The sequence below is a fragment of the Rana temporaria genome, chromosome 1, assembly GCF_905171775.1.
Source record: "Rana temporaria chromosome 1, aRanTem1.1, whole genome shotgun sequence".
Lineage (NCBI taxonomy): Eukaryota > Metazoa > Chordata > Amphibia > Anura > Ranidae > Rana > Rana temporaria.
Window position 1 is genome coordinate 180,059,433 of NC_053489.1, and position 24,439 is coordinate 180,083,871.

A 24,439-nucleotide genomic window follows, 5' to 3' on the forward strand; every position below is an offset into this window, starting at 1 on the left:
AATATCATCTGTTCAAGCAAGACATAAAACTCAGCAGATCTACATTGAGCACTCTTAATCCTTTGCACAAAAAAAAAAAAAAAAACAAATGCATAAAAAAAAAAAAAAAAAAAAAGCTATGTTAGAGGAAGTTGGCAACTACAGATTTTTGTACTTACCATAAAATACATTTCTTGAAGTTCATTGTGGAGGATTTAGACAAAAAACATTGTAGGCCAGCCCAGTACAACCAATCCTACTCCCTGCATATTTGTGAAAAAGCAGTACCAAGAGCATGGTCACAAAACACAGAGGGTTGGGATCTGTGTTCCAATGAACTTTAAGAAATGGATTTTACAATAAGTACAAAAATCGCATTCTCTCTCGTTCATTGGACACGAGTTTGCTGAGACATCCAAAAAGCAGTCCAACCGAGAGGTGGGTAACAGCTACAAAATACCAAGAGGGTTCTTTACAGGCCAAGGCTTACACCTTGCAGAGGTGATGGCGGCCAGGAAAAGCAACCTTGTGAATGAGAGTAGCAAGGGGAATATATGTGATCACTTTAAGCGGCGGTCTCTGAAGCGCTGAGGGAACCAACTTCAGATCCACAGGGGAACTCAAAAGGAAGCCATTCTGTACAAAGGTCTTAAACAGTGAGACCTCACACCAAGCAAAGTATGCCTTCCACGTGCAGCGATAGATTTTGAAGGAATTAGTGTTTATCAGCGAGTACAAAAAAGGGTGGTAAACCTGTCCTTGGAACAGAAGATCTGGAGAATCTGGAAGAGCCCATGGAACATCTGCCTGAAGTCTGTTCAGGTTGGAATAACTCACCCACTTGGCTTGGTCTTGAGGATCACTGAAATACCCTCCATCTCAAAGAAGGAGAAGCAGACAAGAATAGAGTTTCAGGGGAGGAAAGGTTCTCCTGGTCTCTCCTGGTCTCACAAAGCATGCACGGCTTCAACCAGAGAATCCCTGTACCTGGAGATAAACCTGTCCAGCTAGTTGTTGATTCTGGATTCCCACATCAAGCATCGCCACCTATAAAACGCAGGTCTGGAACATCTTCAAGTGTAGAGACTATTCTTCTGGATCCAGTTGCTGCTGGATGGGTATAGTCTGCCTGCCAATTGTCCACACCTGGGATGTAAAGGGCACACATGACTGGAACATGAAGCTCTGCCCAGGATAGGATCCTTTGTCTTGCAGCCACAAGTCTTCTAGTTCTTCCCTGATGGGTGACGTACACTTCTGCCATGATATTGCCCAACTGAATCCTTATCAGAAGACCCTCCAGCTGAGATGTCCAGTGCTGGATAGCCAGATGACCCCAAGTTCTAGAATGCCGTCTGAGAGACGAGACTCCTCCATTATCCAAGTCTCCTGCACTGACAGGATGCCAAGAACTCATCCCCAGCCCAACAAGTTGGCATCAGTTGTGAGTATCTTCCTTGATCTGAGAAAGTGCTTTCCTGGATGCTAGAGCAGGATTCATTTGCCACAAAAACAAGGGACAGCAGGACACCTGCTCCAAAAAAAAAAAAAAAAAAAAACACACATGGGCTACATAGAGATCAGCTAACCTGTGCACTGTTACAGGTAGTTTGAAGACATGGACCTGGGGGGGAGGAGGCTAGAAACCGAATTCTAGCCTCTGGAAATCACCTCTTGCAGCTAAAGCATCCCAGGTGCCGATTTCCCAAATGTCTGCAAAGGCTAACAAATGTCCCCCACTTTAAAAAAAGAGGGGGTGTCCCCCTCATGCTGAAGATGATTTGTATAAAGGTTTTTGAAGTCTAGGGTTTGCAGACAGACTGGGTGCCATGCTTGGGCTTGATTTTAGGAGGTAGAGGCCTGGGAGTAACAAACAGGAATTGTTTTTGGTCTCTGAAGAGAAGAGAGGAGAGCATTTCCAGAATAAATCACAGGTTTCTTCTGCTGGGACAGATGGGTAATCTTGTCCCTGGTGACATCCTTGATTAGATTGTCCAGGGCAGCGCCAAAGAAATGTTGTCCCTCGAAGGGCATGCAAAGCAGGTGCTTTTTGCATGCAGGTTCGGCAGCTAGTGTTGCAAACAGGCTGCCAGTCTCTAAATTCTCCTAGAGGCGGCAGTATATTCTCGTGTACTTCAATGAATCATAAACTGACAAGATACTGAGAAGAAAAGAGTGTTGTGCAAGACTGTACGTTAATAGTTTCCTGTCAAGCTATTTTTTGAGTTTGCATTAAATTATAATAGAGCTAAGGCCTATAAATATATAGTGTACAGGATTTCAATAAAACAATACAATCTATTAGTATTTATGAATAGTTAGTGTACAGTAAAAGTGGTTACAATTATAATTTTGTATTATTCACACTAAAAATAGTGATGCGTTATTAAAAATACACATTTAAAATCCAATAAAGAATACGGGACCCCTTATTGTTGCCAGGACAGGTGTGTTTATCTTGGAGCTTCAAGTAGCTGTGATTTTTAAGTGGACCTGAACACAAGAAGATTTGCTATGTTATAGGGACCATCTAGAAATCGTGATGCTTTCCGAGCAGTTCCATGAAAAAAAAATGTGGAGGAGGCCTCACAGACAGCCAAGAAGTCGTCTTGTGTTCGATTGTCAGCCGCAATATTGCAGACCCACTATAAGGTCGCTGATCTCTGCCATGACTAGTATAAAAAGAAATTCCATTAATTTATCCCATAGTTTGCAGATGCTATAACATTCACGTAAACCAATCAATATATGCTTATTGGGATTTTCTTTACCAAAAACATGTAGCAGAATACACATTGGCCTACATTTATTAAAAAGGAAATTTGTTTTTTTATTGGATGTTTTATATAGCAGCACCATTTTTAAATGGTCCGTCTTTTTTGGTTTATAGCACAAAATAAAAATAAAAAACTGTGGTGATCAAATACCACCAAAAGAAAAGCTCTATTTGTGGGGAAAAAATACGGAAGCATGTGACTGGGCCCTTCGTCTCAGAAGGTTAGCAGTAAGACTTAGTGATGTCACTATGAGAGGTTCTGACATGAGAAAGCAAAGCTACACCTACCAGTAGAATCTTTAGAATAAAAAAACTTTTGGGAGTGTCTGATGTCTAACAAATGGGTATAGCCAAACTGGCAAGACCCTACCTATACAAATCTAGCTCCAATTCCCCCGAAAAACAATGAGATGACAGCAATGCAATGCAGGAGAATCTGGTACTCCCACTCTCATCCTAGATTGTGGAGTGCGGGGGATAAAAAGTATGATTTTAGATTGTTATACAAACATTACTTTAAGGACGACTGCATTCTGATAAGAAAGGGCTCCGTTACAGGCAAAGATGTCACATTATAAACAGAAATGTGTATTGTTTTACTGTAAGTCCCATTTACAACTGTCAGCCTGTACAGAGGCAGTGCAGCATTTATCCTTCAGTTCCTGATAATATTACAAGGGGAAGTATTGTAGTACAAGAGGAAAATGTGGTGGGGGGTCTGTCTTGTGGTGGCAGGCTGTATTGTAAATACTGCACTGTTTCTATGTAGGCTAGATAAAAAAAAAAAAGATTAATAGTTTGTGGTATATTAGCTTCCTATTGTCCCCTTTATTTTTTTTTTTAATTGGATGTCAAGGATGCGATTCACGAAGGAGACAAATGGCCACTTTGGAGACAGGGACAGAGCTCTGTCACTCCATAACATGGTCTGAACACGGACCTTCATGGTAGTATACCAGGTAATATTTTATTGAAGCTATATTAAAAAAAAAAAAAAAAAAGAAAAAAAAAGGAGAATGAGTAAGAAAGGTACAATTATACTACAAAAACGAAAACATTGGAATATATAGTTGGACTATCTGGTGAGCTTTTCTATCCGAATTAAACTTCCGCTATCTAAAAAAAAACAAAAAACAAACACACACACACACACACACACTTCAGATTTTCTCAGTCTACGTATCCTAACTTTGTGGCACCATCCTCCCTTGCACCATCAAAAGAAGTCTGGGATTCACTCCTCTATAGAGAGAAGGCTCCAGGATATGGGATAGAAGGTTCTGACGCAATGGTACAGGGTACCTACCATTTTTGCACAGGATTCACCCTGCAGTCTTGCTGACATTTCCCAACAAGATGATGGTACCATGCTACATAGTTTCTGTGCCCCCCGCCCCCAATCCATCCTTTCCGAGACTCGATTTGGGACACAATCTTTAAACTTGACTGATCTATGCTTGGAGGATATGCCAGTGACGTGTCTACATCATTAAAGTTCGCTCTCGTGGCATAGGCAAAAGATCCATTTGATACACTTACTAAATTCAGCAAAAATATGTATCCCCAAAAGCTCAGAACCCCCGACGGTGGGCCAATGAATCATTGTTGTGAACAAAATTGCAAAGATGGAGCGTTTAACGACAGCTATGAGTCGGAAGGAGGAGTAGTAGTAGTAGTACCACAAAGCATGGTATTGTTGGCACGATTTCCAATATTTCAGTCACTACAACACCTATGTGTCTTCTTCGCTCCTTTAGAAATTTCCACAAGAGAATGAGCATAAATCAGGGGTGAACTGTGTGGGCTGCAGCGTGGTGGCCTGGCCTCTGGTGAATTTCTTTAATTCACCTTCTCTCTCATGTCTTCTCTACTTGCCAACTCTTATACCTATATTGTAAATGTGTGCAACCAGTCCTCTGCTTTTAACATACTAAGTTAGACAGTTGAATTCGGCTTGCAATTTGGTTGGTAAGCTTGAGCCTGGTTATTACGCTATACAACTTTATTTATTTACTTATACATACTGTTTGCATCAACACGCATCTCATTTAAAGTCCCAACCCTTTCTCTCTTTCAATTTTCAGGGATGGAGGCATGTGTTATCCACAAGCCTCATTCAAAGTCCCAAACCCAGTTCCATCTTATACCTATATTGTAGGGCATTCTATTTGACACGTGTCCGATGGCATGTAGCACTATTGAAGTGCTACTGGTTTACCCTCTTCATTCTTTTTTTTTTTTTGGTTTGCGTTCTGTCTTAGGAAAACTAAAACGTTTGTAGGCAAGACCCTGCTTAGGTGGTAACCATTTCATAATCTCAAAGCATACAGCTAGGCAGGACTAATTACTTAAGGGGATTTCCCCTGCTAGGTAAAATACTTTTGATCTAAATGGCATCCTTTATTACGTGCCAGGTATGCTTTATCTTCATTTGCCACTTTGTACCTAAAATATGCTTCGACTCATCCTGCTCTACAACTACTGTGAGGTTAGATGTACCTCGGAGTTCTGTATTACTATTCCCTTTCAGTAAGATTTATTGTCTTGCTGAAGTACACAATAAAAGTTTCGTTTTAAAAAAAAAAAAAAAAAAAAAAAGGAAGAAGCAGCCCTGCTGACCAGCGACATCACAGAATTGCAAATGCTAAAATTTATCAACCGAGTAGCAGTGCCAGGAAACAGAGCTCGCCAATACAATCACAATAGGAACAATAAGATGAGGTACAAAGACAGGAAATAGTAGGACCTCATAAATGCCAACCCTTGCATAACGCTGAAGCATTAAATTAGGTACTTCAAACTTGACTTTTGGAAAAACAAAAGCAGAAGTCCAAAAAAAAAAAAAAAAAAACTATCAAAAAAATAAAATATATATATATATATATATATATATATATATATATATATATATATATATATATATATATATATATATATATATATATATATATATATATATTTTTTACATGCTAAACAATGTGATTATTATTTTTATTTTTTTTGCAAAGGTTAACTTATCTTTTAAGGTGGTGAGCTCCACATGGGGAGTTATGAAACATATATATATATACATATATATATATATATATATATATATATATATATATATATATATATATATATATATATATATATATATATATGTTTCATAACTCCCCATGTGGAGCTCACCACCTTAAAAGATAAGTTAACCTTTGCAAAAAAAATAAAAATAATAATCACATTGTTTAGCATGTAAAAAATTATAATATATATATATATATATATATATATATATATATATATATATATATATATATATATATATATATATATATATATATATTTTTTTTTTTTTTAATGGACCTGTAAAGCATTGGCCCAACGATCAGCAGATCGTGGGTGTAATACCAAGGTTCTGCAGACTGTGTGTGTCTGGCTGTACCTCCAATATGGCCAGGCAGTTACACTGAAAGGAAGCATGAATGAACTACCACAGTGCTCAGCAGCGTCATAGTAGTTCATTGAGAACTACAAACCAACAGCCGCAAAGGCTGTCAGACCTTGTAGTTTTCCCATTCACAAAACACTGTGAATGGATGAGGCAGCCGCGTTTGTTGCAGAACGGCGGATCGAGGGCTGGTGCATCTGTAACATGTTACACCCTGAATACTGTGTAACAAGTTACAAAAGGTGAACTTATCCATTAACCCCCCCTGCACTTCCTTTCCCCACTCTCCTAGTACTCCCTTTGTTTCACTAGATGTCCTCAGCCATCCAGGTTGAATGACAACCGGAATTATTGAACCCTCGTCTTCTGAGCTCAGGCTTTCAATTAGTTGTCTCAACCTTGAGACTGGACAGAAAAGGTAAAGCAGCAAAGCAATGAACGCCTCTCTCTGACATTCTGCTTCCTCATCCTAATTGCACGCGTCTTGTCAACACATGACATGATAGGTTCATTGTGCTGCTCCATTGTGATGCTCCTTCCTCTCCAATAAGAGAAGACAATATACCAAGTCGAATTCAGGTACTGCTTGCATTTAAAAAAAAAAAATACATTATCTTGGGCAGCACAATGGCAAAATGATTAGCATTTCCACCTGGAAGCACTAGGGTCATTTGTTTGAATCCCAACCAAGGCACTACCTGCACAGAGTTTGCATGTTCTCACTGTGCTTGTGTGGGTTTCTTCTGGGTACTACGGTTGACTCCCACACTCCAAAAGACATACTAGTAGAGTAATTGGCTCCTGTCTAAATTGGCCCTAGTATGTGTATGTATGAAAGTGAGTAAGGCTACTACAGGGCAGGGACTGATGTGAATGTACAATATATATGTAAAGCGCTGCATAAATTAACTGCGCTATACACGGACCTGAAATAACTCTTAATGTATACAGAGCTGCATTATTTGCATCCTTTACATCTGCCTAGCATTTAACTTTAAAAAGAGCAACACCACTATTGTTAAGAGAAAAAAAAAAAAGAAAAAAAAAAAAAGCATGGTTGATCAATGTACTGTACAGAGATTGTAACAAACTTTCTGCTCTGAAGAAACAACTGTTATCCTTTGCAGACTGATTCTGACTGGGAATGACTGGATCATCATAATCAGCTGATGCACTTTTAGTATTCTAAGAAAAGCTGTAGTGTCTGCATCCCTTGTAGTTAACCCTTGTTGAGCATCTCACAATTTTTTTTTTATTGCGTGGGATGCCTAAAATCTGATACAAGGACGTCTGGAAAAATCAATGGCGAAATGAAGGAAGAAAATTGGACAGCCGCACTCCAAAATGACTTAAAAAAAGTTGTCTTTTATTTTCAACTGTACACACACAGTCACTGCAGCCACAAAGACAGAACAGCCGACGCGTTTCGCACTCGTAGCTAGTGCTTAATCATGGCCATGATTAAGCACTAGCTACTAGTGCGAAACGCGTCGGCTGTTCTGTCTTTGTGGTTGCAGTGACTGTGTGTGTACAGTTGAAAATAAAAGACAACTTTTTTTAAGTCATTTTGGAGTGCGGCTGTCCAATTTTCTTCCTTCATTTCGCCATTGCTACAAGCATTGCCAGCACCTTGGTAATCCAACCGTCCTTGATTGCTTACGGGGCTCACCTGGAGCGGTGAAAAAAATCTTTCTGTCTGGAAAAATCAGTCAGCCAAATTACACAAATAGGAAATTACATTTCTTGGGGTGTTCTGTACAACAATACAGAATGCCTCCAGGTTTAGCATATTGCATTTTACAGTGGGTGCAGATTGAAAAGAAAAGGTCATTTTTAAGAACATTAAAATTACATTATGGCTTGTGTAGCAATCTTTCACAAAAGTGGAGTTACCCTTTAGCCAACAGTGCTCAGAGGATGGAGATTCATACATGCATATGATTTCACTGTATGTTGAATATCTGAATTATTATAAGACTACATTAATTGAAGTGTCAGATTAAAAAAGCCAGCAATAGCAACCACAAAAGAATCACAGTTTTGTTTGTTTTTTTGTTTTAAAGTAGAGTTGGTTTTTAACTTACCGTATATACTCGAGTATAAGCCAGCCCGAATATAAGCCGAGGCACCTAATTTTACCACAAAAAAAACTGGGAAAACTTATTGACTCGAGTATAAGCCTAGGGTGTCCATCTGCATGCCTCACTGTACCCATGCCTAGACTGACATTTAACATGGGAGTCTATATAAGGGGTGCCCAGTTTTGAAAAATCTGTGCTCTCCAGCCGTAGGTCCACTAGACAACAAACTTTGCACACTTGTAGAGGAGAAATGGGGCTACATGTGTGCTATGGTCCAGGGGACCTACGACCAGCCAGTACCGGGTCCCCAAAGTCACCAGAGAAATGACCGTTTAACATGGGAGACTATGGAAGGGGTGCCCGGCTTTGAAAAATCGGTGTTACCCGGCCGTAGGTCCTCCAGACCTGGGATGCAGGGGACTTATGGCCGGCAGGTGCCGGGTCCCCAAAAATCCAGGAGATCAGGCGCAAAAAGGTGATTCGAGTATAAGCCGAGGGGGGCATTTTCAGCACACAAAAAAAATGTGCTGAAAAACTCGGCTTATACTTGAGTATATACGGTAACTACCTAGGGAGATATTTTGAAAATTCCATTGTGCTTTCCACTAGTATCATATGGAAGACTCTTAAAGAAATGTTCAAGAATTACTTTTCAGTCGCCAGAACCATTTTTTTGCGGGCGGAATCTCACTCAAAGACAAACGCAAATGCAAACATAGCACATAATACTACTGACAGTTCTTGCTTTAAAAAAGTATCATTTAGATTATTAGTAGTTGATGAGTAATGCAATCCTAAATCCTAATTATATTTATAATCAATCTATTTACAACAGACTTGGTTAACCTGTAGAACCACAAGTCTCAGCATTCCTTCTGCGTCGGATGTTGGATTGCTACCCTCTATGGTTCGAGCAAAACTTTAATAGCACAGTAGCTAGGTCAGAATTGTACAGGTCAACTTTGCAGTTGTAGCTCAGTAGAAAACTAGGAGTAAACCAGATGACATCATAGTAATTACTGTCATTGTCCTCTGTGTGCAGATAAAACAGCAACATATCGCACGCTCTGTGATTTAATGCAGTATTTCTGGCATACTTCATTGAAATATACAAATGTGGAAATCTTTTGCATGACCTTCAAAGAAAAAAAAAAAAAAAAACACGGCACACTTCAAACATGTTATCCACACAAAACACGGATAAATGGATACGATGTAAAAAATACAATAAAAAAAAAAAAAAAGTGTCAAATGCTCTAAAATAAATGCGCACGCCGTGCATCAGCCGGAATTTATTGCAGAACTGTCAGCAGTATTTGAAGCCCCGTTAGACGGAAAAAAGAAAACTCAAACTCATTTCAAGAAAAAGGGAAAAGGAAATGTTTCCAAACAGCTCAAAAAAACGCAGTCTATAACATATGCAAAGCCGAGATCATTAATTTGTTGGTCTCCAGCCATCAATATTAATTAGAAAGCAAGAAGAGCAGCATCCTTCTATCCCACCCCCACACGCAAACCACTAAATTAATACCAAAAGGATTAGCCCTCCTGAGTCTCCATTACCTCTCTGCAGCAGAAAGAATGATTGGTCACAACTGCCTCGGAAAGAATTCACTTAGCAGTGGCTTCATGCCCCTCCTCTCCAAACACAGCGAGCTGGAAGATGTCAGCAGAATGCAGACAGCATGCACAGGCTCTGGAACACGAGAGGCTGGCGCAAAACTAGAGACACCTCCGATACATCAGCGCTGGCTGCCTAGCAACCACATCCAGGGCTGGGGTTGACGAAATGATACGCAATGCTGTCAGGAAGACATACTTGGTGCTTCATAACCTCTATGCAGCCACCACCCTTCAGAGGACATACATAGGACAGGTACAACGCACAGCAGACTCTGTACAAATGGGACACTATTTTTCCTTTTACAACAACTACACTGCTATATAGTTTACTTTTATTAAAACAACATACAGATTACCACTTTCTATTTTTAAACACAACAGTGGAGCCTAAGGCCCCTTTCACATGGGCGCCGCGCGGTCCAATCAGCAGGGGATCCGTGAACAAATCCCCTGCTGAATTGGAGCAGAATGGGATGAATGTCACTTTGGGGGGGGGTTTACTAAAACTGGAACATGCAGAATCTGGTGGGCCCGTGCATAGAAACCAATCAGCTTCTAACTTCAGCTTGTTTCATGAAGCTTTGACAATAAAATGTAGGCTTCATTTCCATGGACGTTTTTACAGACACTTTTTTTAGCCTTTTTTACAGCTTAAAAACGCCTGTCCATGTTTTTTTTTTGAGCTGGAGCTCAAAACGCAGCAGTAGCATTTTTTTGCGTTTTTGAGCGTTTTTACAGCTCTAAGGCTGGAGCTTCAGAACGCACTGGTCCTGTTTTTTTTTTTGCAGCTTAAAAACGGCTCAGCCATCTACAGCTCAAAAACTTCATGGTGGGCATGAGGCCATAGACTAACATGGAGAGACGTTTTTAAGCTGCAAAAAAAGCTCAGAAAAGTGGCTGTAAAAACGTCCAAGGAAATTAAGCCTTACGTTTTTTTTTTTTTCTTTCCCCCTCTGATTTTCAAGCCAGAGCTTTCCAGATTTTGGATCTATGGGTGGCTGTATGAAAAGCAGACGTGCAACTGTTTTACACCAAACTACCGCCGAACTGTCAGATATCAGTCCGCAAAAATAGAAGAGTATGCAGACCTTTTTATTTTATTTTTCTGGACCAAGACAGAATTGGAGGTAGTCAGATGTAAACCGACATACGTCCATGCACATCTGCCTGCCCATTGACTTACACAGAGCTTCCAATCAGGTCTGCTTGTCAAGAAGAAATGAGCGGGCCTTACACTGATGCCCATCACCAATGTAAAACCAGCTTTAATAAGTAGAGGATTCATCACAAAGTCTTACCTGTTCACCTCCCACTCCAACACGTTTCGCCCCACAAAAGACTCAGACACTTGAGTGCATTGAAGTGGGAGGTGGACAGGCGAGTCAAAAGCGTTGGGCATCCTTTTTATATTAAAGCTGCTTTTACATCAAAGGATGCACAACGCATACTCTCACCTGTCCAACTCCCACTCCAATGCACTCAATTGTCCAAGTCCTTTGTGGGGTGAAACGTGTTGGAGCAGGAGGTGATCAGGTAAGACTATGTTGTGAATCCTCTACTTATTATATTAAAGCTGGTTATACATTGGTGATGGCATCAATGTGCAGCCTGACAAACAGTATAACTAAACAGGGATACACTCCAGGGCGTGCTCCTAATCAGAGTTGGAGGTCCAGGCAAAGATACAGTAGTTTGTAGTGTCATAGCTACTACCGATTCTGATCAGATCCACTTGATAACCTGTCAGGTGGACTTAAAGGGGTTGTAAAAGGTTTGTTTTTTATTTTCTAAATAGGTTCCTTTAAGCTAGTGCATTGTTGGTTCACTTACCCTTTCATTTAATTTCCCTTCTAAATGTTTTTTTTCTTTGTCTGAATTTCTCACTTCCTGTTTCTTCTGAGGAGGGACAGGAAGTGAGAAATTCAGGCAAAGAAAAAAAACATTTAGAAGGGAAATCGAAGGAAAAAGGTACGTGAACCAACAATGCACTAGCTTAAAAGGAACCTATTTAGAAAATAAAAAAAATGAACCTTTACAACCCCTTTAATTGTACTGTATGTGTGAAAGGGGCCCAAAGCTATAGTCACACTAGGCTTATGAGTTTGTATTATTCAAGGCTCCATTCACACCAGGGCGACTCTCTGGTACTCAAGTCGCATCAAAGTAGTGCAGGAACCTTTTCAAAGTCACTGCAACTTTAAGTCATATAGGTTTGAATGGGTTCCATCGAAATCAAAAGGCTGTGACTTGTCATGCGACTTTATGTGTCCAAAGTGTGAACGGAGCCTAAAGTGGTTTTAAAGCTGAACTCCATCTTTTGATATACTTTACATATGTAGCGCCTTGCTACTTTCATAGCTGGTGCTGCCTTAAATTTAGAGGGTGGTCAGAGATTTAATTACCTCTGACTGTATTGTTTTACCAAATTTGGGCCTCTGTTCCAGCCATGGCTGTACTGCGAGTGACCACCATTGCTGTCTGGGGTGTTGGTACCACCCCAGGCCAAGCGTGGCAGCAGTCAAGTCAGGGTGTATTGGGTGTTTTTCCTCAGCAGCCAATAAGTGGGGGTTGATCGCCTTGCTGTGCATTCTGTGGGAGAGTACTTAAGGGACAGACGTCATTAGTTCTGGGTCAACGTCGTTTGTGGCCGATCCTGGCTGTCTCCCCCCCCCCCCCCCCGTGTGTGGCCCTCATGGCCGGGGGTCCGTGTTCAAGTGTTCCTGGCTCCGGGACCAGGTTGGTCCAGGTTTGTGATTTACGGTGTAGGCCTGATAGTCAGACTGGGTCTACGTTCGCAAAATGGTCCTGTGCTGTCTGTCCCGAGGGAGGAAGCCGCCTGATGAAGAACCTGTCTTGGAGAGCACCAGGCTGGTGTCTCAGGGGAGGCCTATCCAGGTGTGCAATACCCACTCTGGCTAGAGCATACCTCCCAACTATCCCTGATTTCGAGCAATGTCCCTCTGTCCCTCATTCTCCTCATTTGTCCCTCATTTTGGTCTGATCTATACAGATGTATATAAAATGCACTTTTTATCTATCAAAAAGTGTTTCCCAGTGCTAAACCTTTCATCTAATTTCTAAATTGCTGCATTTGTAAATTCCAAAAGCCAGTATAAGGGAATAGTAGTGGGAAAAAAAAGCACTTGTGGGTTTAACCAATCTTATTTTTTTGTACAATTCTCCTTTAAGGGGGCGTGGCAAGGGGTGTGTCCTATGCCTGCATACTTTTGCTGATAGGTGTCCCTCATTCCTATCTCAGAAAGTTGGGAGGAATGCTAGAGTGGCGACGAAAGCTACATTGCTGGAAGCAGAAGTGTTTCCGAACAAAGTTATACACCTGAACCTACTACCTATTACCCGTTTCCACCTCTTCAACTACTACTTTTATTCTTTTTACCACGTTGGGTAATAAAGCACAGAAAAAGAAACCTTAAGTGTGGACATTGAAGTTCTTCTCAGCTCTCATCGTATACCCTAGACGTGAAAAAAATAGGAGGCAACATGCCACCCAAAACAAACCAGCAGCTCCTTCGGGGGTAGTGCTACACATTGTTAGTTTGGGCCAAGCTGGCCCAAAAACGATCTCCCTCACGAACACGTGAGGCTGCTGGATGTGCGGTATAAACTATATGAAGCTGTGGCTAAAAACAGCATACCAGATGGAACACAGTAGAGTCTATCACAGCGGCACTCAGAGAGAGCGATGCATTCAATCAATGAATACAAAGCTTCTTCCGACTGGAGGAAGTCAGAGAGGTGGGCTGATGATGTCACAATCTCTGACTCATCTAAATCAGAGGCAGATTTGTATTCGTTGATCGGATACATTGCTTTCTCTGAATGGCTGAGCACCACTGTGATAAGACTTATCACAGACCGGGAACATGCGGTATGATGTATATGGCCGCAACTACATGCAGTTTATACCGCATATCCAGCAGCCTCACAGGTTAGTGAGGGACAAGCTGGCCGAAACAAACTATGTACAGTATATCAAAAGATGGAGTTCAGCTGTAAAGTATAAACATTTATTTTACTTTAAAAAATTATGTTCACCTTTAACATAAATAAATACATAAAAAAAAAAAAAAAAAAAAAAAAAAAATGGCAAATTTCTTTGGAGGTAAAAAAAACGAAGCATTTAATAAGATTTTTTTTTTATGGACCTGTAAAGCATTACACCCGGGATCAGCAGATCGTGGGTGTAAATGACACAATCCTGCAGACTGTCTGTACCCTCTGATACAGCCAGGCAGTTTCACTGTGACAGGAACACAGTGCCATGGTAGTTCATTGAGAACTACAAGTCGACAACCATAAATAGCTGTTGGACCTTGTAGTGAATGGATGCCGTGCCCGGGTGGACGAAGCGCCACCCAGCCACGTATCTTTTGCAGACTGACAGCTAGCGGTGGGAAAGAAGATCCCCAACCAGCTGTCAATGGGGAATTGGGGGGAGGTGCATCTGTAACATGTTACACCCTGAATATGGGTGTAACATGTTACAAAAAGTGAATTTAAAGCAAAGTTCCACCCACAAATTAAACTTTAATCTTTAAACCGCTTTTCAGATCCCCCCCTCCGATGCCACATTTGGCACCTTTCAGGGGGAGGGGCGAGCAGATGCCTGTCTGACACAGGTATTTGCTCCCACTTCTGGCGAAAGATCGATGCAGAATGCGCAGTGATCTACGCCATGTTGGTCCCCACCCCGCTGTCTTCTGGAAGACGCACAGGTCGCAGAAGATAGCAGGGACCACTCAGAACATGCAGCGCAACTCGTGCATGCGTATTAGGGAATTAGGCTGTGAGGCTTCACTTGCCGATTCCCTTACTGAAGATGCCGGCACCTCCACCCAGGAGCCGAGGGACAGGTCGGATTTGGGTGAGGACATCGCGGATGCCCTGGACAGGCAAGTGTCCTCATTTTAAAAGTCAGCAGCTGCAGTATTTGTAGTTGATGACTTTAAAATTACTATTTTTTTGGGCTTGGGCAGAACTCGCTTTTTTTCCCTGCATTATGGTAAAAAATGGTACCTACCTTTTCTACCGCCCTCCCCCAAACACTTAAGCCTGGTACACACTGTACTAACCATTTTACAGCGATTTCCCCCTCTTAGCTGTTGTACTCTAACAGAGGGACAGCCCCCCACCAGAATACTCCGATCAGCTCTCTCTGCCATTGGCTGAGAGTGCTGATCGGGAGTCGGTTGGCTGCTGGATTTCTAGCATGCTCGACTGGTTTCTGTGGGGGAGACCAACATACACACGGGCCGAATGTCAGCCATTTTTTTTTTTTAACCGACAAATTTTTTCCAATATTCTGCCCGTGTGTACCCGGCTTTAGCCTCACAGGAGACCCAGGCAGCAGTGGGAGTTGCTGCTGTCAGTCAAGTCAGCTTGTCATCGACGCACACAGCCCAGCTCGGAAAGCACACCCACATGGGTGCCTCCATAGCACATGGCTTGCCATTAGGGCACCTGCAGTAAGAAGATGGGAACAGTGCCCAAGGGGAGCCGCTCTGTGCAATATCCTCAAAGAGAGCAGGCAAGTATAAAGCGCTTTTTATTTCAATAAAATATCAGTTTAAATGCAGAAAGAAATTGATCTGGGAAGTACAAACTTTATACTTTCCAGATCTTGAATTCTTAAAAACATACCTGTGCGTTTTTTTTATCTTATCTGCCACAGTCTATTTTGCTTGATAAAAAAGGGACACTGTGTAGGTTCTAAAACTTTAAATGTTTTTGTGACATACCCACTAACGTTATAAAAAGGCAGTTAAACTTCAAGAAGATTGTATAGAAACAAAAAAAAAAAAAAAATCTATTAGATATTTATTATAGAGATCTATATAAAAATTCAAAAATCATAATACAGTATTCATCAGCATAGGGGCCCAGTAAGTACTATAATAACACTTCCAAAACGTTATAATAATGCAGGTACACTCAGATTATGAGAATACATAAACAACAAGCAGTAGAATTATATATAGGGAGTATAGCCTTGAACATGGGTCCAATATGCAGGATGTTAGTTCTTTCTTTGCTCAACATGTTTTGCGTGAAAACGCTTCATCAGGAGCATGGAGGTCATCATACGACAGCAGAGTATTACGCCAGACACAGTCTGCTGGTAAGCAGAGAAAGAGGATTTTCTCCAGGTGTAGTCAAACCTTTTTACTCCACAGATAGCCGATAGCTGCTGCACACAGGAGAGTCTCTCCACAGGACTTCCCCCTTTCTTGCCTACATACCAGACGATAAGAACTTGGCCATATCTACTTTTTCTTGGGCGAACTTTCGGGCAGATACGGTTTTTTCTGCCCAGGTCTGTACCAATTTTTCTATCTGTGGTGTAAAAAGGTCTGACTACACCTGGAGGAAATCCTCTCTCTCTGCTTACCAGCAGACTGTGTCTGGCTTAATACTATGCTGTCGTATGATGACCTCCATGCTCCTGATGAAGCGTTTTCACGCAAAACATGTTGAGCAAAGCAAGAACTAACATCCTGCATATTGGACCCATGTTCAAGGCTATACACCCTATATATACACTTCTACTGCTTGTTGTTTATGTATTCTCATAATCTGAGTGTACCTGCATTATTTTAACATTTTGGAAGTGTTATTGTAGTACTTGCTGGGCCCCTATGCTGATGAATACTGTATTATGATTTATGAATTTTATATAGATCTCTATAATATCTATAGATTTTTATACTTCTTACTCGTGTGCCGCCAAAAGTCCATTCCTTCTAGTCTAGATTAGTATCCATTTTCAATATACCGGGACGTTGGCACACATATATTGATGCATTCACAGTGTCACCCTGTGATGATGCATATCTAAGCAAATGCCTTTTTAAATTCAAGAAGATTGTGGTGTACTAGCAATGCATTGCTTCATCTAATCTACCCAAGGATGCACAGAATTCGATTTTATTTATTGTATCGATTATCTAAATGCAGCTAAACTGAATGCAAATCAGACTGTCTTTCTTTGCAAGCAAAGCTCTTCATCCACCGCTCTGCTCCCAAGCCACCACCTTGAGAAGAGATCCAGAGCATGCACAGACATGCACTCTGCCAGATCCAATAGAACTGGTAGAGACTCACCATGTGTCTGCGCATGATCTCCTAACCTGCCCCCTGGGAAGTGTGATGTAGACACAGTGAGTGGCTGTATACGTCCCATCCCAGAGCATCAGAGGTCAAGCTGGTGCTGGCAGCGGAGAAAGCAGGAGACCCCTAAGCCAATGCTTCCTCTGTAGCACCGGTTCCTGTCCCAGGTGGAGGAATATCAAGTGCTCTTCACCTGGGTACTTTCTGGCAGCCTGGAGAGCGATTCTGCTGGAAGAGGAAAAGAAGGCCAGTGTATAAACACTGCATACATTGTGTTTTTTGCAATGGGCATATTAGAACCTAGAAGAGGGGGTAACTATTAGGCTGCTTTCACAGTGATCTCTGGGTGCGGCGCAGTGCACCTCCATCTTTCCTGCAGGTTAGCTGCACTGAGCCATATACTTCAATTACATCCTGCAGGTCTTGTGCACTTTTAGAAAGAGCACTATACCCGCAAGATATGATTAAAGTCTATGGCAAAGCACAGTTAACCGTCAGGAAAGCCACATATGCACTGCACTGCACCACACCCATGGTGAGGGTGATCCACAGTGCATCAGTGTGTAAGCAGTTTTATAGGGGGCATAGGACAGAAAGTGCTCATTAGTGGTGTGGACAGCGGTAAAACTCCCCCGACCACTGGTGAAGCATCAGGGATCGCAATGGCAATCCCGCTCCATGCTCCCAGAGCGGCCACCCTGATACATTCTATTTTACACTTTAACAGGAGGGGCGGCACCATACAGGAAACGATCCTCTGCATTTTCCTTCTGTAACTGCTGAAATAAAGTCCTTGTAAAAAGTATACAAAGCCAGTGTTCATACTAGTGTCATGCACTTTTTGTGATTGTGAATTGGGTAAACATCCAGCGGGGATTGGCCCCATGGAAAATAATGATCTTGATTGTTGTTTAACTTCTTCATTCTGCTGCTCAAAATAAAAAAAATAAAAAAAAGTTGAGCACCCTTGCACTAAACAGATCAATAAAAAAAATTATAATATATAAAAAGGGGCCCATAAATATGTACTCAACAGAAAGGAAACACAAAACGCCCAGTTCGACCCCTGCATGATCTAGGGGCCCATTTGGGAAACTGAGGTTACAGACTGCTGCAAAAGCCTCCAACACATTAGTGTAATGTGCAAGTTCTAGCTGATCATATGGATTAGAAACATATTTCTATGGAAAAAAAAAAAAAAAAATGTATGCTTAGGTGAAGAAGAGCACACCTATAGTCAATTTAAAGGGGGTTGTAAAGATTTTTTTTTTTTTTTTTTTTTTTAAACAACAAATATACCATACTTACCTCCACTGTGCAGTTTGTTTTGCACAGAGTGACCCCAATCCTCGTCTTCTGGGGTCCCTTGGCGGCTGTTTCGGCTCCTCCCCACAAGAGATAACCCCATTATGAGAAGCGCTTTCCCAAGGGGGTTAGCTTGCGAGCGCCCTCCCATATGATACAGTGGCTGCCATTGCCGGCAAGTGTATCACTCGCCCCCGCCCCCTGGCATGCTGCATCATCGATTTGATTGACAGCAGCGGGAGCCAATGGCTGCGCTGCTATCAATCTCCAATGAAGAGCCGCCTGAAGCTGGGGGAAAGCATCGTGAACACGGAGTTTCGTGGGTCGGGTAATTAAAATGGGGGAGGGGGGTCCCCCCGAGAGTGCAAGGTGTTTTTTCACCTTAATGCATAGGATGCATTAAAGGTTAAAAAACAAAAAACAAAGCTTTACAACCCCTTTAAAGTAAAACATAAAGGGATGGACAAAATAAAATAAAAGGGGTGGGCAAAAGGAGTACATTTAAAGTATAACATACAGGTGGGAAAAGTGGGCGTGTTCAAATAGGGGAAGTTTACTAAGCTGTGCCAAATCCATAATAGGTCTGTATATACACTCAGGGCCGGGACGAGGGGTGGCAGAGGGGGGCACCTGCCCTGCGTGCTTGCTGTATATGCAGTGGGGTGCGTACTGGGAGCTCCCCTCTCTCTGCCTCTCACTCACAGGAGCGACTGCAGTGTCACTCCTGTCAGCTCTATAGGCAGGTTCTATTGTTTAGATAGCTTGCAATATAAAAAAGGTACAGACTTTTGTTTGCTTTTTTAAAGCATCATCATACAATATACAGTGTATCACCCAAGCCTTGTGATATTCATTTTGTTAGGACAGACAGTGCGTACATCTTGAAATACAGTATATAATGAAGATCTGCCAGCACAGTACATTCAGAATTAAAGGGGTTGTAAAGGTACACTTTTCCTAAATAGCTTTCTTTACTCCAGTGCAGTCCTCCTTCACTTACCTCATCCTTCCATTTTGCTTTTAAATGTCCTTATTTCTTCTGAGAAATCCTCACTTCCTGTTCTTCTGTCTGTAACTCCACACAGTAAAGCAAGGCTTTCTCCCTGGTGTGGAGTGTCGTGTTTGCCCCCTCCCTAAAAGAGCCGACATACAGGTATGGCAATTCGCGGGAATGAGCCACTTTGCCGACGTAAATGTATGTGAGCTGATCGGCAAGTGGTTAAATATGGTAAACATAACTTCCCATCCCCTCCTTACTGCTACAGAGAGATTGAAAAATAGGCGTTTACCTTTTTTACCACATTTTTTTAGGTTACAGTGGGGAAAATGATTATTTGATCCCCTGCAGATTCTGTACGTTTGCCCACTTACAAAGAAATTAAGGGTCTATTATTTTTATCATAGGTGTATTTAATGATGGAGACAGAAGATCAACCAAAAATGAAGAAGAAAAAAAAAAAAAAAAAACACACATAAAACAAATGCTATAAATTAAAGTTGCAGTTCAGTGAGGAAAATAAGTATTTGATCTCCAAGCAAAACATGACTTAGTACTTGGTGGAGAAACCCTTGCTGCCAAGCAGAGGTAAGACGTTTCTTGTAGTTGGTGACCAGGTTTACACACATCTCAGGAGGGATTTTGGTCCACCCTCCTTTACAGATCTTCTCTACATCCTTAAAAGGGGTTGTAATCCCTTGCGGTTTTTCACCTCAATGCATTCTATGCAAAATGAACTGCACAGAGTAGGCAAGTATGACGAGTTTTATTTATATTTTATTTATTTTTAAAACCAAGGTTTACATATTTAGGGTTTCTTGGCTGCATCTTGGCAGCTCAAAGTTTCAGCTCCCTCGATAAATATTTTATAGGATTTAGGTCTCGAGACTGACTAGGCCACTTCATTGCCTTAACATGCTTCTTCTTGAGCCACTCCTTTGTTGCCTTGGTGGTTCGTTTTGGGTCATTGTCATGCTGAAAGACCCATCCATTACTCATCTTTAGTGTTCTGGCTGAGGGGAAAAGTGTTCTCATCCAAGATTTTACAATATGTGGCCCTGTCAATTGGCCCCTCAATGTGAAAAAGCGGGCCTGTAACTTTGGCAGAGAAACAGCCCCAAAGCATCATGTTTTCACCTCCGTGCTTGATGCAGTTTGTATATTAGTTAGGTGAAGGCACTAATGTTTTAATTTAAAGCAGCACAACACTGCGGTATCTGCTGGCAGCTCACAAGAAGAAAAAAGAAAGGCGGCACCAAAAGTCTTTGTTTTAGATTTTATTTTGCTTTGTTCGCCATTCACAGGGTGCAACGTGGCTCACACATGCGCAGTGAGGAGCCAGCTGTGAAGACACAAGGAGTCACAGCCAGCTTCCAACTTAGCATGGCGGTGCCAGGGACCCGAAGACTGGTGAAGAACCGACCAGGGTGAGGACAGCACTGGGTCATTAGACAGACAAGTGTCCTTTTAATAAAAATCAGTAGCTATAGTATTTCTAGCCATTGACTTTTAATTTTATTTTTTGAAGAACAGAGTCAAAAGGGCTTATCACATTTCCCCAAGTGCCACTCAATTCGACACCATCACAGGTCACCAATATGTAGCAACTCATTTAAATTAAAGTATACAGTGGGTAAAAAGTACTGAACACGTCACAGTGTTTCTAGGTAAATACACTTCTAAAAAAGGTGCTATTGGCATAACATTTTTACCACACGTCGTTAACAATCTGTGCAATCCATACATACAAAGAAACAAAAACAAATGCATTCAGAAGTTAAAAAGTTATGTGTAATGAAATGGAATGACAGGGAAAAAGTATTGAACATGCCGAGATTTATTTCATACTTCGTTGGTAATGACAGCTTCAAGACACCTCATGTATGGAGAAACTAGTCACATGCATTGCTGTGTGATTTTGGCCGATTCTTCCACACAAAGCGTCTTCAAATCTTGAAGGTTCGATGGACCTCTTCTATGAGCTCTACTCTAGTTATTTCTATAGATTTTCTATTGGATTAAAGTCAGGTCAATGTTGCCAACCATCTGTATTTTTACAGACAGCCCATAAAAACAGGGCACTTTTCCCCTCGTCCATAAGACGGGAAAAGTGCCAGTAAAAATAGCTGAGACAAGCTCAGCTTTGAACTGCGCAATTCCCAGGGATGCCCAAGAGCCAGCTGCCGAAATGATCCGATCTGCGCTTCTAATAATTGCTCCGCCTACCACCGCTTCTCAGCCAATCAGCATTACTGTAACCCGCCACATTTGACAAGAAGAGACGAAAGCATAGCTGTGCTGTATTGAGGCGGGCAGGAGTGTGCGCTGCTCGGCTCTGTTCCCCGCACTTAGCTGCCTCCCCGCACTTAGTAACCGAATGGTAATGTATGGTAAACGATAGCAAACCGAATGGTGGCCAGTAATGTATAGTAACCAAATGGTGAGCCGTAATGTGTAGTAACCCCAGAGCACGCCTATGGCGCACAGATCAGCATGCCAGCACCAACAGCATAATTTACAGAACCCAGCAGCTTGGGGTGCATACCCTGACCGCATGCTGCCAGCCCAAAACTAGCATGCCCAGCGTCTACAAGGGAAAAAATGATTGAGGGGGGGGGTGAAATATTTTTTTTTACTTAATAACTTGTTTGTTGCCTAAATACTGAAATTCGCACTTTAAAACTGTAATTTTTGGAAATGCCAGTAAAAACTTTGCTGTGCTAGTAAATTTTGAGTGTCGCGCCAGTAAATTTCAATCTGGTAGGTTGGCAACACTGAGTCAGGTGATTAGCTGGGCCATTCTAGCAGCTCGATTTTCTTTAAAACCAAAATCGAGAGTTTGCTTGGCTTTTCGTTTGGGATCATTGTCTTGTTGAAATGTCCACCCTCAATTCATCTTTATCATTCTGGTAAATGGCAGCAGATTTTTTATTAAAAACACCATGATATTCCCACCTCCAAATTTCACTGTTGATATGGTGTTTTTGGGTGATGTGCAGTGCCATTTGACCTCCAAACATGTTGTGTATTATAACATCCAAAGTGTTCATTCAATTTTGGTCTCATCTGACCAGACTATATGTTCCCAGTATTTCACAGGCATGTATAAATGCTGTGCAGCAAAATGTTAAACAAGCTTCAACATGGTTTTGTTCAGCAACGGAGTCTAGTGTGGTGAGCGTGCACACAGGCCATGGCGGTTGAGTGCATTACTCATTGTTTACTTTGATCTTTCTAAAGCTCTCCACAAGTGGTACTTGGCTCTTGGACAACTCTCTGATAATTCTTCTCACTCCTCTGTCTGAAAATGTTACGGAGGAACACCTGGTCAAGGACGGATTATGGTGAAATAACGATGTTTCCACTTCCGGATTATGGCCCAAACAGTGCTCACTAGAACATTCAGAAGTTTAGAAATCCTTCTGTAACCAATGCCATCAGTATGTTGGCAACAAAAAGGTTGCAAAGGTCTTGACAGAGCCTTGTGATTGTACCCATCATGAGAGATTTCTAAAGCAGAATTTCACCCCAAAAATGGAAATTCCGCTTTTTGGAATGCAGGTATAATTTTTGTATAAAGCAAGCATTTGCTTCCACTTCCGGGCATAGATCACCTCAGTGATAAATGTGACCTGCGCCACGTCCAGCACCTATTCCCCCCCTCCGCTGCTGTCTTCTAGGAAGACACCCAGGTCCCAGGAGACAGAAGGGACCTGTGGGATAGCGCAGCACAACTTGCAGTAGGGAACCAGGAAGGGAAGCTGCAAGGCTTCACTTCCTGATTCCCTTACCAAAGATGGCGGCGGCAGCACCCGAGAGCCAAGCTACAGATCGGCTTAGGGTGCCCACTTCGCTGGCACCATGGAGAGGTAAAGTTTCCAAATAATAATAGTCAGTAGCTGCCGATTCTTGAATTATTTTTTCGCCAGAACACCACTTTAACCAAGAGAGATTCGGAATCAGAGTTTACCTAACGGCGCTAAAACAATCCTCAGACACAGGAAGGCTGCTGTTCAGTGGTGAGGCAGGACGCTCTCACACGAGTGGGCTTCACCTCAGGGCTAGTACGCTGCAGGGCGCCTCAGGGATAGATCAGTCAGGCAGGGTTCGTCCGGCCCTCCTGCTTGCAGCACCCAGGATGATCTCCAGGATCTCCTCTCTCCCATCCCCTTTGATCTCCCTCTTCCTCCAGGTAAGGCTTGGTCCATCTGGCCTCCGGTCTGTCCTCCAACCCGGGGATCGAATGCGGCCGTCCTTTTCAGGATAAGCCACGGCTTTGATCCCGGGAAACGGACGACTGCATAAACCCCCCCCCCTCCATCGCATCCCTCACACCGCACCGCCATCTCTCCGCTACCCCCCCCCCCCCCCGCCATCCTCTACCAGCTGGGACCCTGAAAACGCGGCTGCCGCATCCAGGAAAGTCGGCGGCTCCAACCTCGGCCTAGCGGGAAACCCGTTGATTCACCCAGCCTCCCCGCCACTCACAACACACCTAACACACACACACACCTACACACACACCTACACACCTACACCTACCTACACACCTACACCTACCTACCTACACACCTACACCTACCTACACACCTACACACCTACACCTACACCCCCACCCCCACACACACACACACACACACACACACACACACACACACACCCACCTACACACACACACCCACCTACACACACACACACACACACACACACACACACACACACCTACCTACACACACACACCCACCTACACACACACCTACACACACACACACACACACACACACACACACACACACACACACACCCAGGCCACCTAGGATTCTCCCCGTGTCGCCCCTGTATATCCTCCGCCCTCCCCTCTCGCTGTCCCTGTACCTCGGGCCTAGTCCTGGTCGGCGGCCATTCAAGCAAAACCACCACCCTCACTCACCTCCCCCTCCACAGCCTGCCTTTCTGCCTGAAACCAGGGGTACGTACCCACCCACAAAGCTATTGATCCAGGGTTCACAGATCGCCAGCGTGGGATCAGGAAGGAATTTTTTCCCCGGTCGCTGCAGATTGGCACAGCACGCCTGGGGTTTTTCGCCTTCCTCTGGACCAATTCGGGGAGGGAAGACTGA

General features: G+C 42.6%; 1 protein-coding gene across 5 annotated transcripts in view; it reads right to left on the bottom strand.

Annotated features, from left to right (window-relative positions):
* Positions 1-24,439, bottom strand: part of KDM2B (lysine demethylase 2B) — a 199,085-nt gene that overhangs the window by 137,227 nt on the left and 37,419 nt on the right. Inside the window, exon 1 of one of the 5 annotated variants that reach the window (XM_040346905.1) lies at positions 9,830-9,938. The exons of the other annotated variants lie outside the window; for them this stretch is intronic. The gene's annotated coding sequence lies outside the window, so the exon portion shown is untranslated. Of the gene's footprint in view, positions 1-9,829; positions 9,939-24,439 lie in introns of those variants that run through there. 5 annotated transcript variants of the gene reach the window in all.